At 31.3% G+C, this 5610-nt stretch overlaps 1 long non-coding RNA gene across 1 annotated transcript; it reads left to right on the top strand.

Annotated features, from left to right (window-relative positions):
- Positions 1–356: 356 nt before the first annotated feature.
- LOC145135734 (uncharacterized) lies at positions 357–3149 on the top strand. The gene is made up of 6 exons (XR_013720006.1): positions 357–568; positions 775–858; positions 2092–2155; positions 2301–2370; positions 2557–2809; positions 2882–3149. It is a non-coding gene; the product is annotated as an uncharacterized LOC145135734 (long non-coding RNA).
- Positions 3150–5610: the final 2461 nt, after the last annotated feature.

Genomic DNA, 5610 nt, shown 5'->3' with positions numbered 1-5610 from the left:
TCCTACATGCCACATGTCCATCTTTTAGACCAGCCTTCTGCCACGTGGCATTCTCTCCAGCAATTCTATATATTTTCCCCGCCCAATTCATCAATCGATATCAAATGTGTAATCAAATCTGTATCCCTAAACTTAGCTGCCGAATTTGGTGCAAATTTGGTTACAATATTATCCCTACATTCAAATTCAATTTCAAATACGTTAGAATTAAATCAGCAATATCCCATATAATCACTGATAATTTTGAATTTAATCTTTTACCAAATTTACATCAAGTTTTTTTGTGCTGCGATTCAAACCTTCCCCAATTTTCGGTCATCATCTTGCATTCTTCCCAAATTTGTTATCATAAATTATGTGATCTCCTCCAATCTCTCACACATTAAATATCCTTATGATACCTGCTTGTTCATAACCCTTCTCCTTCTTAGCTACTCATCTCATCTCATGTAACCTTTTCTTTTTGGGTTTAGGCAAAAACGGGATCGCATCCTGAAATTGTAAAGACATATCCTCAATTCAATTTCTTTGGACCTGCTAATTAGTGTCTGTTCAATCACCAGCAGAGGTAAATCCATATATGTTTATTAATTTCATTCTTCTATTCCTTCAATTTCTCAATAGCTAATTAGTCTCGATGTTTTCTATTTTTATTCTTTTTCCTGTTTTTGTTCGATTCATCACAAGCCAATAACCTAACACGTGTTTGTTGAAATTTAATCAATTTTTGTGCTTGATCATATTATGTATGGGGTATTTCTTGATGGGAGTAAGGAACTTAAAGATGAGGAAGAGGGTTACCACTTTTCACGCCAACTTCATTCGGAAAAGATAACCTAAAGCATAGAAAAATATGTGGTATTAAATGGTTTCTCTATTTTCTTTTGTTTGTGGGTTTTGTTGCACCAATGTGTTAGAGTTGTATGAAACCAGTTATTGGGATATCATAATGCATGCCAACCTTTCGATTAAATGCTTGGATTAAAATATTGGGAAATTACTCACATTGTTTGGTTTTTGTCATCTCTGAAGTCTGAAACTTCGCATTCAATGAATCCACAAAATAGAGGGAAAAAGTCCATATCATGAATTGTTGTCAACAGTCATTTTTTTCATTAAAATATTATTGGAAACAAGAGATTCAGTGGAAGCTAAGGATGAAGATTTCGGGTTGGTGTGAATGGCTGTGTATGTGAATGCAAGTTTTAGTTTAAAATCTATTTTAAACATTCATAACCACAATAATGATAATATTATTTTCTAGGCTTATATGGACCATTTGTGTTTTCGAAATAATGCATGAAATAGGGCTTTTACTATGATATTTGTTTTGCAGATTTTACTATGATATTTGTTTTGCAGATATCTGAAAGATGTTGAACACTTAAACATGAGATTGTTTCTTAACGAAAAAACATACAAGTTAAAGATATTTTATCTCATTATCCATCGATTAGTGCTTTCATTTTAATGATAAATGAAAGACTAATTGGTAACTTTCTTTGTCCTCTGTTTTTTTTAAGTCAATAAATGCATCATTTTCATTCGTAAAATTCAGAAAGATTGAAGACCATTTTTGTATTTTTTTTTTTTGTTTTTCTGATGTATTGCTAAGTTCTTCCTTCCGGTTTGAGGTTTTAAGAGCAAAATAGTCATTTATGAGTTAACTAAAAGGGTTGTTAGAGTTAACAACACTTAGATTTGACTTTTCTAAAGTCAAAAAGATTCATTTGTGACCTTGGACATCTATAAGAATTCTATATCATAAAAGAGAAAATTTGAATGTTGAGTTTTATGAATCTTAAAAAAACAAATTCATACCCAAGTTGAAATTCATTACCCTGTTCCACAAGTTAGAGTCAATTTTGACTTTTTTAGTCAAATTTATTAGTTTTTAACAACAAAGACGATAAAACTTGTTTTCACTATGAAGACAAAAAATAAAAATGAAAAGTATGCTTCCTTTTGTAACTATGTTGTCATCACCGAAAATATTTTACCACAGAAAATTTAATTCATCAAATAAATATTGAATTTACAAAGTTAAAAGTTAAGTTTGACTAATAAAGTTGTCTTTGACTATTCATACAGTGGATGCCAGAATTTTGATGATTTGCACCAAATGTTCCAGTAGTGCTCTTCGGGACAAAATTAGGTACAAAATTACAAATAAAATTTACATTTAAAATAATAATCTTATTTTACAGTTCAAGATTATCTTGAAAACAATCACCTATATAATATAAAATTTCTTGAAAAAATAAGCACTTTAAGCATAATTTTCGTTTTTTCATTACCAGATCTTCGTGATGACAGAAGATATTTAGTTGATCTTGATCATTTTGGTTCTAATGTCATTACATCCGTCAGGTACTAAATCATTGATTTTTGAGCTTTTAGTTATGATTCAACCAATATAGGCATTTCACTTTATGGGTATAAAAATATAAGTGCGATTATAGGCATAAAAAGATAACTATGTTGCTATTATGGTTAAAAAATAAAGTATATTGATATAAAAGTAGCTTATTTAATAATATTTTTTTTGTTTGTTAGGGTGAGGAACTGAGTCTTTGAGCTATCAAAGACTCAACACGCAAAGAAAATGAATCCAAAAACACTCGTATTACATTCGAGTTTTTGACGATTTTACCTTGAACATTTAAAGTAAACTTAGTGTATATTTTTAATTCTAATCTTAGAACGTGAAAGCTGTTTTTGATACGGAAATTAAGGTTGTTATTTAATCTCCAAGGCGAAAGGATGTAGTATGGCAAAAAAGGCGTAAAACCTCTGGTTGCTCGATTATGTATGTTTAATGAGTTGTGCATTATGCATTAAAAGATGTACCTTTGACTAACTTTGACCTTGGTGATAACAGGGGCATTATTTGTGGTGGTTGTGCTGCATAGGGGTGAAACCATTGATGTCAGCTTGTCAATTTTATGGTTGTCGGTTTTTATTATGGTGAAGGATTTATGTGTGAATGTTGTTAATTCGGGGTAGTTAATATAGTTAGATAACTTCGCGATTTTTATTAATACTATGGTTTTTTCTCGGATGTATGTCGAATGTGGTGGTATGTATATTAGTCTGGTTTCGGTTGCATAAAGCTGCCTACAACCACCACCATTTCCAACCACCATGTGGTTGTTGATGCATGTAAGTTATCTCTCTTGTTAAGAATCATGTGCCAAATTTGTATTTTTTCCTATTTTTTGTGTTTGAATTCTAGATTTGTGTGATGTCAATTGGCAAGGATCCAACCACTATTTGATTGGTTCAGTCTTTTCTTGTGGTTGGTAATTTAACAAACGAGGGTAAAATGATCATTTTATCAGAATTTGTTTGTGCCTGCATGGATCGAGCTACTTTATAATAGTAATATTAACTATAAAAGATAAGCAAAATGATCTAAAATGGCAACCAATAACATAAATTTACCTAGGTCATTGAAAATTATGCTCAACTGAACAAATTTATTTTTATTCTATTATACCATTGATATCGCGGTAATAGCCTGTTACATCATATTTTTTATTTAACATGCTGTAAAAATATAGAAAAAAAGCTATTAATTTGTTTGTTAACATTTTAAATAGACCATAGGTGATCCGGTCCATCAAATATGTATTTTAGATAATCATACATTAAACCGAAATTGAAATATAAGATTTTATAGCATAAATAAATAAAATTATGATGAAATAGTTTAATTATTTTACCATAAAATAAGCAATAACCATCGTAATACATTTAAGAGTTACTATTTGATTTGAGAATGTATCGTTAATAGATTATGATTTTTATATGTTTTATTTTATCAACCACCGTGTAGGATCTAACCTAGTTTCATGTAATAGTTACAACTGGTTAGAAAATAAATAGCGTTTTAGCATTGGGTCGGGAAACCCTACTTAAACTGAAACAGGCCTCCGCACTCTGAAAGTAGAGGGGAATGCTTGAGGCTGTGTGAGTCCGGCGGAAAGAGCTACGCTTGAAGTGGCGATCGAGGTCTGAGGGTATTTGTAGACGATGCAGCAAGATCCTGATGAATTTCTCGAAATTAGAAATTCGAATGATGCGTATTAGTTTTCAATCTGAAAATCCCTCTCTCGATTGTTGCTCGCTTCCTTCTTTCTCCTGCAGCTCTTCAAACGCTCCTCTCTGGACCTGATGATGATGGCTGAAGGTTCAAATTCCTAATTACTGTTTTCCTCTTGTTTTCCAAAGTTCGAATTGAATCAGGAATCTATTATTTCGATTAATCTATTTTTAATATACGTTTTCTATTGATTACTCTGTCGCTTTTTCACTTTTAGTATGCTTTTGGTTAAATTTGCTGTACTTCGATGCTGTTCGTAAATCTTTATGAATATCTTTGATGCTATATGGTCTTTAATTTGGTAAATTGGAGATCCAATTTAGTCTTGCAATAGACTGTGGAATAGAGTTTACATTTGGTGGATCTTAGATTTATTATATAAACAATTTGGTGAAACTGTGAAATGCTTTAAACCCTTGATAATTCTTCAAAAGGGTAATTACTAATCTAGCCAAATTAAGGGGTAATTATTAAATTTTAGCCAAAAATTAGCAAATGGCCAAAAATAGCCCACGAAGCCGTAGGTTTCGAGATTCGCCTACTGTTTCGCCTTTTCGTCTACTGTTTCGTGTTTTGTATAATTTTTTTTTTTTTCATTTTTGACATTCAAAACCGTGGGTTTTTTAAAACCGTAGGTTTTTTAAAACCTAGGTTTCCTCTCGAAACCTACGGTTTCCCAAACCGTAGTCTACGGTTTTCTCAAAAAAAGTTACGTTTTTTTTTTTTTTTTTTTTTTTTTCTAAGATACATACAAGGGGATACAAATGTTTATTGGCTATTAAATTTTTTTTATTTAAAAAAAAAACGGTTTTTTTGTGAAACCTACGGTGTACAAGTGTTTACTACACAAACTGTGCAGTAAATACTTGTATACCGTAGGTTTCTAAAAAACCTACGGTTTCCACTTTTTTTTTTTTTTTTTTTTTAAAAATTATACCACAACAAAATACATCCAATTCCGATTCTATTGATACCATTTTTTTTTTTAAAAAATCGAAAAAAAAAACCGTGCGTACGATTTCATATGAAACCTACGGTGTACAAGTCCACACTGCACAAACAGTGCATTGGGTACTTGTACACCGTAGGTTTCATATGAAACCTATGGTTTTCTATTTTTTTTTTCAATTTTTTTCAAAAAAAAAAATTATCCCCATAAACAAAACGTACTCCTAATCACAAACACGGTAAAATTTTTAAGAAAAGTAGACATACCTGGTTGTTCTTCGGGTGTTCCATTGAGAGAAAAATGTAGCCAAACAAAAGAAAACAATAGGAAAAATGACCCAATCTGAAAAAAAATTCATTATATATTTTGGGCTAATAGACCACGAAAGAGTAAACGACCCCTTGAAACAGTAGCCCATTAAGGGAAAAGAGTAGTCAACGGGCGTTGACCGTAGTCAACCTCATTTGACCGTAGTCAACCAAAAGTTGACTACTCTTTTGTGGGCTATTTTTGGCTAAGTGGGTTTTTATGGCTATTTTTGATAAGTAATTAGGAA

This window comes from Lactuca virosa, chromosome 9 (assembly GCF_052849685.1).
Source record: "Lactuca virosa cultivar CGN04683 chromosome 9, Lactuca_virosa_CGN04683_v6, whole genome shotgun sequence".
In the NCBI taxonomy this organism is placed as follows: domain Eukaryota; kingdom Viridiplantae; phylum Streptophyta; class Magnoliopsida; order Asterales; family Asteraceae; genus Lactuca; species Lactuca virosa.
Note: the sequence above shows the minus strand (reverse complement) of the source record. Positions and strands in the feature narration are given on the sequence as shown.